Below are 14,140 nucleotides of genomic sequence, written 5' to 3'. Positions count from 1 at the left end.
ACATGTAACTTTTCCTCATTACATGGTGTGGCTTGTATTTATGGTGCGTGTTCATTCATTCATTCACCAAGATTCAGTAAGCAGCTACTCCTGTGTATCCGGCACTCTTCCATTGTTGTAGTCTTTGGTAACGCTGCACATTCTAGTAGGGGAAGATACACACTAAACAAAACTACAATAACTATATAATACATCAGCTGGTGGTAAGTATATAAGGGTTGCCAGACTTAGCGAACAAGAATACAAGGCACCCAGTTAAATTTCAGTTTCAGATAAACCCAGAATAATTTTTTAGTGTAAGTATTCCCATGCAGTATTTGGCCTGACTTAGTTTTAGTGTAAGTATGGCCCATACAATATGTGGGACATACGGATACTGAAAAATTACTTGTTGTTTATCTGGAATTCAAATTGAACTGGATAGCCCATATTTTCTCTGGCAATCCTGACATGGGTTACTGAGACTGTGGTTTACTGTGGTTTGTACAAAGCGGGTCTGGCATTACTCAAGAATGTGTTATAAGTGTGGTGTGTATGACACGTGACTGGTTCTTACAGAGGTATTTAGAGATGGCTGAAGTTAGCTGTGTTTGTGCAAGAGTTGAGATACATGTATATATAGTGTGTGTGTGTGTGTGTGTCCTATATATATAGTGTGTGTGTCTATATACATATCTCATCTCCAGCGTTTGGTGTTGGAGGAGAGGATTGTGATACAGGTGGGTTGTATGAGAACATAGTACAGGAGGGATGCGTGTATATACCTCCATGTGCTGTGTGTGGTTTACTAAGGAAGTTATATGTGGGGTGTGTGATATTTTTGCTACATCAGAGTGTACATGGGTGTATGAGTTACTGTCTCATAAAACACCCCTAACAAGAATTCTGTATACACTCTTACGTACACCGAGTGTCAGCCAGGTCCAGGCAGGGTGACAAGAACTTTACCACGCAGACTTTATATCTGGTAAGCACTCTACCCCCATTCATCTCACTCTTCTCTGCACTACCACACACACACACACACACACACACACACACACACACACTCTCACACACACCCCCACACACAGGAACATAGAGCAAAATATTCTGAATGGTCAGGGGCAGTCATTGCCTTCCCCAGCCTGTCCCAGCCACTGCCTTGAAATCTGCCTGCTGTCTAGAGCTCCATTCCCAGGGCCCATCCTACAGTCTCCAGGGCCCTGGGCCTGGTAGGAGCTACTGGGCTCTAATCTGGGGCAGAGGCCTCTAGCTGGAGCTCTGGGCTGACCACCCCACTCCCAGGGCAAGCTACTCGCCTCCATTTAATGCACGCAGGCACCACGTGGCCCGTGGCTCTCAGAGCTCCCCGCAGGACCCTGAGGACATTTCTCACCCCCGCTCACACGGTCTCAGTCTCTGGAAAACCCTTCCCTTCCCTTGATCTCCTTTGGGAAATTCTTCCTGTTGAAGGAATAAATCCTCCTTGCTTTCAATATGACACCATCCCTAGACAAACAATCTTCTTTCAAAGTGCATTCCATTTGTCAAGATATTTTTCAACAGGGCCTTCAACTCATGGGGCTTCTCTTTCCACTTTGGTAAAAGAGGCCAAGCAACTCATGGGTCTCTCTCAGCATCCTTGCATCCTTCACATCCCCCACCTCATGACCCCAGGGAAAGATCCAAGAGCACAAGAGAGAAATCGGGGACTGAGGAAAGCTGCACCTCTAGGTCTGTGCAAGCAGGATGCAGCCTGCTGTGAGTCCGACAAAGCTCCAGGCCCGGCTGCCCCAGGAGAGAGTCCTCAGACCAGCGGAGCTGACCTCCCATCTCCCAGGGGGCATCTGGCCGTTCTGTGACGTCTCACACCACGGGGACCCTCCGGATAGATACGGCAGCATCAGTGAGACAAGGTCTCTCGCTCCCTGCTTCACAGGTGACACGTTCTCAGTCCCCCGCTTCCTAGAGAAGCTTCAGTTTGGCAGAAACCCATGTGCCGCAGACAAGTTGCCCCCCACATACCTCCTCCGTTCTCGGCAGTTTCCTGGGACTCTTCATTTTCCAGATGTTTCCTCTTTTGTCGCCGTTTCATCGTACCAACTAGAAGTCTCCCTTAGAAGATGCCTCAAGAGATGTCCAACTCCTCCTCTTCCCTACAGGTTGGCCGTTGTTGGCTCTTGGGCAATCCGTTGAAATGATTCAATACAAATAAAAATAGTCAAGTCGCCTAAATGGCTGAAAAACTGCTACCACTTATTGAACCAGCAGTGCTGCCTAGTGCTCACCAGGGCTGTTAAGTTTCCAAGGTTGCCAGGCGCACAGCAGGATTCTGTGACCTCAATGATGACATCGGAGCATTCTGTTGACCTAGGTACAGCACAGTCTCTGCAATAGCACAGGCCCCGTTTTCAAGAACAATTCCTGTTTCCCAGCCGAACCTTTCCCATGAAAGGGAAAGGTTCATACCACATCTATTATAAATTGTATCATACCATATCTATTATAAAATGAACATTTTGATTGGAGATCTTTTAATGTCTTATATAGAGATTTAATATTAATATTTTAAATGGTCTCCAGTTTCCCTGTGGATTATTGACATTTTAAACTCTGCGCTTCAATTTTCCCTCAATACCTGTAATTTTGTCACGGCTATTTCTGTACTTAAAGATGAGGAACTATATAATTGATTTCTTCATTTTTTCCCATCTCTTTCCAAGGTACTGAATTTGACTGTATCTTACGAATGAGTGAAAAATGCTAGTCCTTGAGTCAGGACCTTGGGCCCTTTACCAAGTAACTCAACCTGTCTGGGCTTCAGCTTCTGTCTGTGCGATCGAGAGGCTTGGCCTAGCTGACTTTTCAAATGCTGTGTTTCTTTGATTCACTCTCACTTATTTTACTGATCTGCTCCTTAAGAAGAGGGCCTGTTCTCATAAAGTAAGAACAGGCGTTTTTTAATCCTTGGGTTGGGCGGAGTTTAAGTGGTCGTACTCAGTTTGTTAGTTATATTTACTTTTACGTATGCTTAGCTCTAAATAATTTATATGGCTCTTGTGACTCTTTTTAGATCTTCTTTTTTTCTTATTTTCTTTTACAGTTTCTAATTTATTATCGCCAGTGTAGAGGAGCCTGATTGATTATTAAAATGTATTGATCTTGTATGTGTGTGCCTTGTTGAACCGTCTTATTAGTTCCTGCTAGTCTATCTGTGGGTTCTTTTGGGTTTCCTAGATAAATGAACATATTAAATGTAAATAATGTGTTCTTTGGATAAAGTTTATTTTCTTGCATCTCTATATATAGAAGCAATATGTTGAATTGATTTAAATATTTAAATACTTACATACCTGTTATCATAATCTAAGATTCTTTATCTTATTTTCTTTCAATCAATATTATCTTTTCAAGATTTATCCACATCAGTCCATATAGATCTAGGTCTTTGATTTTTGACTGTTTGATATTATTTCATCACATGCGTATAGCATCATTTATTTTCCATTCAAGCATTATTGGACAATTGGATTGTTTCCCTCCCTTCTCTAGAACAAACAACGTTTCCTAGAATATCCCTGAAGATGTCTGACAGTCGAGAAGGGCCAGGCTGCCCGAAGATTCCTACTTGCTTTTAGCCACCTTCCAACAGGCCATCTCCAGCCAGCAATTTGAAGCAGAGATGAAATGAAACCTCCCCCAAGTGTGGAGATCTTAGGAGCTTCCTAGAAGGTGGGAGGTTCATGATAGGCATCCTGCTGGGATCCCAGGGGAGTCTGAGCTGGCCTGAACCTCATCTTCCTCCCCCACCGCTCAAGAGAAATGTGGAGGAAAGAAGACTTCAAAAACTCTGAGTAGGCAGAGGGAGAGAGATTGGGGGCCGAAGCTGCAACTGAGGTCTTGGAGTGGGCTGTGAGGACGCAGAGCCTCTAGAGAGCCAGGCTCTGCCTTCTGAGCACTTCTCCCCTAAGGCTGCTCATCCTTCAGGTGATAGCAGGCATATACAGCCGACTCGGCCCACACTGTCACAGAAAGCCTTATCAGAATCTCTTCGTCTTCATACACTCTTGTGTCTGTTACTTGGTTATTGCCTTCGGTACTCCACTGATGTGAAGCACAGTCGCTAGGGGATGGAGGACACTAGTGACCCATCTTGCTCTTGTGGCCTTAGTCCACAGCTTGAGGGTCAGGGAAGAGGCCAAATGAAGGTCAAGAAGGAAAGATGGAGTTTGAAGAGAAGACCTGAGTTAAGGGTGTCTTCTCAAGTCTTGATGACTGAAATGTAGCTCCAGTACCTGAAGTCCTGCTTGTTCTCAAGGCTGACCACGGGGCTGGGTGCACTCAGTGAAGGAACCGTATACACTTAGTATTTCCTTGCTTGCTCACACTTGCCCTCCTCTGATACACCCTCTGCAAGACTGATCTTCCCCTGAAACAACTTTCCACCTGCCACTGTCATCTCATGAACATTTGTTTCCCCTTCCTAGTGTCCCCCTAGAATGTCATTGCAGCCAATTCATAATTTGATAATCATGCTTCTTACCATAGTCTCAGCAACTTCTGATAAATTTTATTCACTTTATTCCATAGTCTTCACACATCAATAATCTTCCTTAGCTTCCTAGGTGCAGGTTAACCCATTCGGAATCATTTCTTTTTCTTTCTCTTCTTTGGCAAATCCTTTCCATCTTTTAAGGTCCTTTTCTTTTCTCTCTACCATCCTGCCTTCCTAAACTCTTTTTTTTTTTCCATTTAAGTAACCTTCCAATCTCCTTCCCCAATTTCCTCATAAACATTGAGAGTTTATTCCTCACAAGTTAGACAGCGGTTTATGAATGACCAGGCATAATGGACTCAGAATGGGTTGGCACCCCCGAGGTACCTGTCTTGCTGGGGAGCCACAGGTGAAGGGCTGGCTGCTGGACACATGTTTGCATGGAGTCAGGCTGAGTGGCCTCGGGGTGTTTGCTCTGCACTTGTGTGTGTTTCTCCCTCGTTGGTTTCCTTGTCCAGCCACCTGTGACCTCGCTCCATCCAGCCCAGGGAATCCTTCTCATCACAGGGGTAGGATGTTTGTCTCGTTTTCTATCACATCCTTTCCCCAAAGTTTGGTTGTGAGTTGTTCCCATTCCAAAGACCTTTCCTCTTTGAAGAGAAAAGAGAAAATCTTTTCTCTCCTTTTCTCTCACTTCACTTCTGCTCTATTATCTCCTCCGTCCAGAATGGCCCCCTGACTCAGATGGGTGTAGATCCGAAGATGGCAAGAAATGCCAGCAATTCTGAAATAATAATACGGATGTATCAGGAGAACTTGAAAACCTTTATCCCGCCACGTTAAAAAAAATTGCGCTTCCAGTGTATTCAGAGTCTCAGTATAGAAACACAAATGATGTAGAAATTGAATGACACTCAAGTTTTTCTTTCCTCCTTTCCTGATTTATTCTAATCCTCAAAGTTAACATGATGAACTATTCGTTATGTAAACTTTCAGACATTTTCTACCCATGCACACTTTTCTTTTTTTCACATAAGGGTGTGAACTAGGTCACTTTCAACATGCTGTGATTCTGTGATTCACTGTCTCCCACCGAGTCATCCACTGATAAAGTAATCTGTTTCATGGAGAAATATTTCCAGTAGCTAATAGCCAATGTCTGTGGAGTGCTTACTCTGTGTCGGTTTCTTCTAACTACTTTACAGATAATTTGTACGACATACCCATGGACTAGGTACAATTATAACTCCCAAGGGACAGAAAAGGGCAGATAAGTACAAATAAATACAGAGGCCAAGTGACTTGCCCAAGACACTGGAGCAAATCAAAATCCATGCCTCTGTAATCATTTTGCTCTATTGCCTCTGTCTGGGAGGCTTGATGATTTGGCCACTAAAACCTTAAATACCATGTTACATTTTTGTATCTCTGACAAAAGCGTGGGGCTGTGATACGGGGTAACTAACCTGACTACTTTTGAAAACCCTTATGCACCTGGATGAAAGTAAGCCAGGGACTGTAAGCTATATGTGTAAGATTTCCTACCAACTTTTAAAAATAGCTTCTTGAATGCAATTTATGTAGTGTCAAGGCTAGGATGTAGTCCCAATAGTAACAGAAAAATGGAGATTTGTAGAAAAATACTTAAAGTTGACAAGTATTGGGAGTGTAGTATTTTGGGGGCCAGCGTGTAGACCACAGGAAAACTTGCTGTTTCCATCCCAAAGGGAAGAGCTCTGTATTGCAACTGCCAAGGTCCCTGGGGCAGCAAGTGTGCTCACTGCTTAGTAAAGAAGCATCCTCAGTTTGATAGAATCATATGGGAGCCTTACATTTGGTTAGCAGGTTCTACCTTCTTGATGTAATAATATTTTCAGGGTGTGGGAGGGTATCAAGCTCGGAAAATACCCTTGGAGAGATTTGCTTATTAAGTTTGGCTTTTTCAATCTCCCTACTACTTCTTGACTAAACACCAGGCGGTTTCCTTCACTTTTCAGAATCATGTTGTTTTTCCCTTGTCGAATGAACTTCCAAATACTTTTGGATGAGCTATTAAGTTTGGGGAAAAATAAACCTCTCTTTAAAATAAGGAAGATGATAACAATGACAAGTACAAAAGGCTCTAAAATGGAGAATATACTCCATTATAGCCAATTAATGTGAGTGGGAAGCTCGTGCTCACTGTCCAGGACATAGATATAAAAGCTGAGGATGCTCTGAGGCATCTCTTGGATCTCTATAAGACTCCATCATTTCTGATGAGTAGGGTTGACAGATAAAATATAGGCTGTTCCGTTAAATATGAATGTCAGAAAAACAACAAGTATATTCTGAAGATAAGTATGCCCCAAATAGTACATAGGATCTACTTATACTAAAAGTGATGACTTACTATTCATGTGAAGTTCAAGTTTAACTGGGTATCCTGTATTTTTATTTAGTAAATCTGACAGCCCTACTGATGATCCACAATGGAGGCAGTTGAGGAGCGGTACATGCTGGCTCTCGGACAGTCAGAAATGGCTTCAGCAGATCCAGGTACAGTATGAAATTCTTTCTGGATGTAGCTCAGAAGCCATGGCCAGCCCTTGACTGCAAGTACTGCCTCGGGTTTCCCTGAGGTGGGGTAAACCGTCCTCTTAATGGCCTTTTGGTAAGTCTGGAAGACCATATCCAAGGGGAGCCCCAAAGTCAGTTTCATCCTCACAACCATGTTTCCAATTCCTGGAACTGGCTGCATGTGACTCACAAGAGATGAGGAGGTTTGTGAAAATTGGGAGTGTCATAGCTTGAACCCTTTGTAGGTACAGTTTTGGTGTTCTGAGAGTTTTAACAGGAGCAATGTGAAAGACTCCAGGTCCCCAGGTAGATAGAAATAATCCTGTTCTACTTCTGTGTATGTGACAAGTCTCTAATAGTTCACAGAGCCAATATCTGGTCTTAGAAAGAGTGATCCAAGCTTGGATGTTTCTGGTGACAAGGCAAGGTCGTGAGTTTGAAGTTCACCTTTTATGGTTGAGGAGACAACAAAGTTGTCAGAAGGGCAATCACGGAGAAGACGTTGGCTTCATCCATTGTGCAGGCTTGTATATTTGGTTCTATGTAGATTGTGTTTCAAAGGTGGAGCTTGTTTACAATTACGAACATTCTCCGATGTGCTTTTTGGACCTTCATTCCCAGAGCAAGAGCAGTGCCGAGGCCCTAGAAATGCCATGGATATTCTGAGCTGTCAGTGGCATTTCCCAGGTACTGTTCCCTTGGTGCTGCTCCTTGAAATGTCCAAAGGGATTATCATCTGTTTTGTGGCCGGTCCTAGCATTGTGAAAGGAAGCTGCTGCACCTGGCTCAGAGGATTTCGGCTGCGGTGGGAGGAGTAGTAGTACTACGACTATAAATTGTATCACAGCATATCTATTCCATCTTGAGAGTGGGGTTGGGGGGTTATGAAGGGGGACTTTTATTGTACTTTTATACATTGTCCCCTTGAAAATAATTCAATTTTTAAAAATTAATTAATTTATTTGGGGCTGCATTGGGTCTTTGTTGCTGCTAGCGGGCGTTCTCTAGTTGCAGTGAGCGGGGGCTCCTCTTGGCTGTGGTGCACGGGCTTCTCATTGCAGTGGCTTCTCTTGTTGCGGAGCACGGGCTCTAGGCACGCAGGCTTCTGTAGTTGTGGCACGTGGGCTCAGTAGTTGTGACACACGGGCTCTAGAGCGCAGGCTCAGTAGTTGTGGCGCGCGGGCTTAGTTACTCCGTGGCACATTGGATCTTCCCAGAACAGGGCTCGAACCCATGTCCCCTGCATTCACAGGCATATTCTTAACGACTGCTCCACCAGGGAAGCCCAATAATTCAGTTTTTTATAAAGAGAATATTCCTAATATTATTCCAAAATTTTAAAAATATATAGTTGGATAACACTATGAAAAATTAACTGATACGTTTTTTATTATTTCTCTTTGCTGCCTGGATTTTTATCCCCCTCCGGTCAGCTAGGCACTCTGAGTTCACTGCATTAGGAAGGTAAAGACTCAGCAGAAATGAGGGAGAAAAAAAGAAAATTCTCAGCTTTGGAATGTTCAAAACAGAGGCCACAGTAGAACAGGTGAGAATTCTGTGCACAAACAATAAATCTCGTCTCAAATGTAAAAAAGTATTCTTTGCACTGGGAGGCCGGAGAGGGAGGGAGGGAAGGACTGAAGGAGAGAGATCAGTGTGACCAGGGACATGGAGACTGTGCTTGAGGACGATAGGCCCAGGAAGAGAATCAGAATCTGGAGAAGATTCAGCCTGCCCGCGATCATTGCCTCCAGCCAGCACCCTCATCTCAGACCTTGGGAAATTCAGAGAGAGAGTGGGAGTAAGTCAGGAGGGCCACGCGCATAGTCTGTGTGGCAGGGGTTGTGGCCATTCCCTATTTGTGAGAAGTCCCCAGCAATTTCCAGGCCTCCTTCTGGAAAACGCTGGCGGACGTCTCTAGTGCTTATGTGAAAGCTTGTTCACAAACCTTGAAAGATACAGATGTAGATGACTGACAGATAGATGCATAGATAGAAAAATGTAATTAACTAAAACATCCAGGAAAGGTTTGGAAAATGCCCTTTATTGCATAGGACGTTCCTATTGTCATATGATGTTAGACTGAGTGCCGGTCCCTTCATCCTCCTTCAGACCACGGCATTCTGTCTGCTACTCTCCCGAGGGTCCTTTCTTCTCCCTGGAAGGGATAAATTAAATGAGGTAGAACAGGAAGAGACAAGCAGCACTCCAAGCTCTGCTGGTCAGGGTTACCCTCCAGCGTTGCCTTAATGCTCAGAGCCACACACACCACAGTGAGCTTGGCTCCAGATCAACTACCACGCAACGAAGGTTCTGGAACACTTCCATATCTCGGGGAACCTCATTTCCACGTGACTCTCTTTCATATTCCCCTTTGTCACAGAAGGCTAGGTACAGTAGTCCGGGTGAGATCTCAGCTCAGGCCCAAGGCAGGCTCTCAGACCTCAAAGTTCCGGTCCTGCAAGGGCCCCTGTCCTCTCTTGAGACCACTCCTGGCTCTCTCTGCCGACAAGGAGCTGCTGGTGGTACGTCCTCTAAGAGTTGAGGTCCATCGTGCAGACCCTGAGAAAACTCCTAGGAAAAGGCTCCACATTCTTGTTGAAGTCAACAGAGCTCAATTCCTTTGGAAGTGCTGGGTGTGTCCCAAGTTGATGCAACTGCAGAGCCATTAGGTAAACCAGCACATGTGTGCGGCCCCTTCCCTTAGACTCCTCTGGGCCCTCGTGACATAGGCTCAGAAGAGTGCCAGCCTCAAGCCTTACCTCTTCCAAGGCCACACCGTCTCCAGGATCTTCTGTCCCATGAATCTCAGTTGCTGTGTGGAACTCAAAAGAGAGAAAAGACCCTGCCTGCGGGGTCTCTTCGGGCTGGGGCCTTCTAGCTTCTCTTCCTCGTCCTCCTCGTCCTCCTCGTCCTCAGAGGTGGTCTCGGGTTCCACACTGCCCTCCTCCTCAGGGGTGCTCTCGAATTCCACATTGGCCATCCACTGGGCGATGTTGAGATGAAAGAAACGGCAGCCGAAGCCCTGCAGGACGCCGCCCTTCACGTGCTGCTGGAGGATCTCCGAGGTGTGGAAGACCCGGCAGCAGGCCATGCACCTGAAGCCGGTCTCCATGGTCACCATCCAGGCCGGTGTCTTGGCGCTGGGTCTCTCCTGGACTGCAGGTGACCCTGATGGGCTGCCTGGCTCTGCCCTTTCCTCATACTCTTTCTCCTCCCCAGTGGGCTCACTGTCAGACAGGAGGCTTTCGGTGAACACATCAGAGGGGTAAGTGCCTACTGTGCACGCATCCTCAGGAAGGGTCACTTCTTCTATCGTCAGCTGCTTTTCAGGCAACTCCAAGGGTTTCTTTGTCTTCCAGGAGACAGCGACACCCTTGTTCACTTGTACCTGCATGTAGTATATTTTCATGCCCCTTTCCTCTTTGTCTGGGTGCAGATAGTGCTTACAGGGTGAAGAGGGTGAGGAGGAGACACAGTGTGATGGGGGAGCAGTCTCCCCTTTTTCCTGAACCTGGGCTAGGGGTGCTTTAGGCTGGGCAGTGTCTCGATGTGATCTCCGGATTCCTGAAAAAGGAAATTAAAAACATAATAACATGCATGGGCTGTGCCAGAAGCTGAGGGAGCAGGTGTGGTAGACGAGAGAGGGACATTTGCATGACGTAGCTATGTCGTGAGCTTGGTGTCTGTTGGCCGTAGGACGGAGCGGTGTATCTGGTGTCATCTGTGGGCTTTTCATGTGCGTGTGGGGGGATACTGGAGCGGTGTCTGTATACAGGGGTGTGGAGTATGGTGGTGAGGGCTGTGGTATGTGAGCGACGCGGGTGGATGCGTGTACGACGAGGAGTGTGAGTTTCGGAATATCGGTGGTGCATTCCTTGTGGAATGGGTCTGTGGTGCAGGAGAGTACTGTGGATCACGTGCTTGGGGTTGATGTGCACTGAGAAGGGCTGTGCCTGGAGGGCGCGTGTATGTGTGAGCTGTGTGCACCTGAGCTGGATGGTCCTGCTCTCAGGCTGGAGGTGTATGATGCAGAACTCTGTCCTTCTCTGGAAGCAAAGGCAAAGACAAAGCCTACAGTTTCCTCTGAAGATGCTTAATCTGGTCCCTCTTCCCTCCACCTCAAGCCCAGACCTTTCCGGCCCCTGCTCCTTGACTTCCCCACCATGGTAGTAGCAGTATTCACACACACACCCCCAGACTCAGCTGGCATCCACGCCCTCGGAACAGCTCAGCCATCCTGCCCAGGCTCCTCCACAGAGCCCTCATCACCTCTGATGACCCTGGATTTCCTCTCAGCCTCCCTGGGATCTGTGTGCCTCCTGCCTCACAGCCAAGCACCCCCTCACCTGAGGAGCCCCGCGCCCTTACCAGCGTAGCTGAGCTTGCGCAGAGTAGAAGTACGCAAGAAGTATTTAGAGGCAGAGGAGACCTCCCCTGCCCCTGGGCTGCAGCCTTGGGCCACCACAGTGGATCCAAGCCGAGGGGGATCCTCTTGTGACTTCGAGATTCCTGAGGGAGGAATGAAAGGCTCAGGGTGGGTTCATCAGTCCTCTGTCCACAAATATTTACTGAGTGTGTGACACGTGTCAGGTGCAGTGAATACACACAGTTGAGAGTGTGGTTCCCAGTGGATCCTCCAGGATTTAATTCCAATCAATACTTATTCTCTCACTGTCTAGTTGGTAATGTAGGCCTCGGTGGTGACTGTGAGTGTGTGGGAAGAGTGAGTGATGTGTATCAGTTAAGTCTGTGGTAAGTGTGGGGTTGGCGTGGGGAGCACAGTGCAGACGTGTCTATCTGTGTCTGTGGCCTTTGTGTGCATGGTTTCTGTTCACAAGTCAGGAATTCTGGGACATGTAACTTTTCCTCATTACATGGTGTGGCTTGTACTTATGGTGCGTGTTCATTCATTCATTCACCAAGATTCAGTAAGCAGCTACTCCTGTGTATCCGGCACTCTTCCATTGTTGTAGTCTTTGGTAACGCTGCACATTCTAGTAGGGGAAGATACACACTAAACAAAACTACAATAACTATATAATACATCAGCTGGTGGTAAGTATATAAGGGTTGCCAGACTTAGCGAACAAGAATACAAGGCACCCAGTTAAATTTCAGTTTCAGATAAACCCAGAATAATTTTTTAGTGTAAGTATTCCCATGCAGTATTTGGCCTGACTTAGTTTTAGTGTAAGTATGGCCCATACAATATGTGGGACATACGGATACTGAAAAATTACTTGTTTATCTGGAATTCAAATTGAACTGGATAGCCCATATTTTCTCTGGCAATCCTGACATGGGTTACTGAGACTGTGGTTTGCTGTGGTTTGTACAAAGCGGGTCTGGCATTACTCAAGAATGTGTTATAAGTGTGGTGTGTATGACACGTGACTGGTTCTTACAGAGGTATTTAGAGATGGCTGAAGTTAGCTGTGTTTGTGCAAGAGTTGAGATACATGTATATATAGTGTGTGTGTGTGTGTGTGTCCTATATATATAGTGTGTGTGTCTATATACATATCTCATCTCCAGCGTTTGGTGTTGGAGGAGAGGATTGTGATACAGGTGGGTTGTATGAGGACGTAGTACAGGAGGGATGCGTGTATATACCTCCATGTGCTGTGTGTGGTTTACTAAGGAAGTTATATGTGGGGTGTGTGATATTTTTGCTACATCAGAGTGTACATGGGTGTATGAGTTACTGTCTCATAAAACACCCCTAACAAGAATTCTGTATACACTCTTACATACACCGAGTGTCAGCCAGGTCCAGGCAGGGTGACAAGAACTTTACCATGCAGACTTTATATCTGGTAAGCACTCTACCCCCATTCATCTCACTCTTCTCTGCACTACCACACACACACACACACACACACACACACACACACACACACACTCTCACACACACCCCCCCACACAGGAACATAGAGCAAAATATTCTGAATGGTCAGGGGCAGTCATTGCCTTCCCCAGCCTGTCCCAGCCACTGCCTTGAAATCTGCCTGCTGTCTAGAGCTCCATTCCCAGGGCCCATCCTACAGTCTCCAGGGCCCTGGGCCTGGTAGGAGCTACTGGGCTCTAATCTGGGGCAGAGGCCTCTAGCTGGAGCTCTGGGCTGACCACCCCACTCCCAGGGCAAGCTACTCGCCTCCATTTAATGCACGCAGGCACCACGTGGCCCGTGGCTCTCAGAGCTCCCCGCAGGACCCTGAGGACATTTCTCACCCCCGCTCACACGGTCTCAGTCTCTGGAAAACCCTTCCCTTCCCTTGATCTCCTTTGGGAAATTCTTCCTGTTGAAGGAATAAATCCTCCTTGCTTTCAATATGACACCATCCCTAGACAAACAATCTTCTTTCAAAGTGCATTCCATTTGTCAAGATATTTTTCAACAGGGCCTTCAACTCATGGGGCTTCTCTTTCCACTTTGGTAAAAGAGGCCAAGCAACTCATGGGTCTCTCTCAGCATCCTTGCATCCTTCACATCCCCCACCTCATGACCCCAGGGAAAGATCCAAGAGCACAAGAGAGAAATCGGGGACTGAGGAAAGCTGCACCTCTAGGTCTGTGCAAGCAGGATGCAGCCTGCTGTGAGTCCGACAAAGCTCCAGGCCCGGCTGCCCCAGGAGAGAGTCCTCAGACCAGCGGAGCTGACCTCCCATCTCCCAGGGGGCATCTGGCCATTCTGTGACGTCTCACACCACGGGGACCCTCCGGATAGATACGGCAGCATCAGTGAGACAAGGTCTCTCGCTCCCTGCTTCACAGGTGACACGTTCTCAGTCCCCCGCTTCCTAGAGAAGCTTCAGTTTGGCAGAAACCCATGTGCCGCAGACAAGTTGCCCCCCACATACCTCCTCCGTTCTCGGCAGTTTCCTGGGACTCTTCATTTTCCAGATGTTTCCTCTTTTGTCGCCGTTTCATCGTACCAACTAGAAGTCTCCCTTAGAAGATGCCTCAAGAGATGTCCAACTCCTCCTCTTCCCTACAGGTTGGCCGTTGTTGGCTCTTGGGCAATCCGTTGAAATGATTCAATACAAATAAAAATAGTCAAGTCGCCTAAATGGCTGAAAAACTGCTACCACTTATTGAACC

This window comes from Mesoplodon mirus, assembly GCF_964341445.2.
Source record: "Mesoplodon mirus genome assembly, chromosome: 3".
Lineage (NCBI taxonomy): Eukaryota > Metazoa > Chordata > Mammalia > Artiodactyla > Ziphiidae > Mesoplodon > Mesoplodon mirus.
This window is presented reverse-complemented; position numbering follows the sequence as displayed.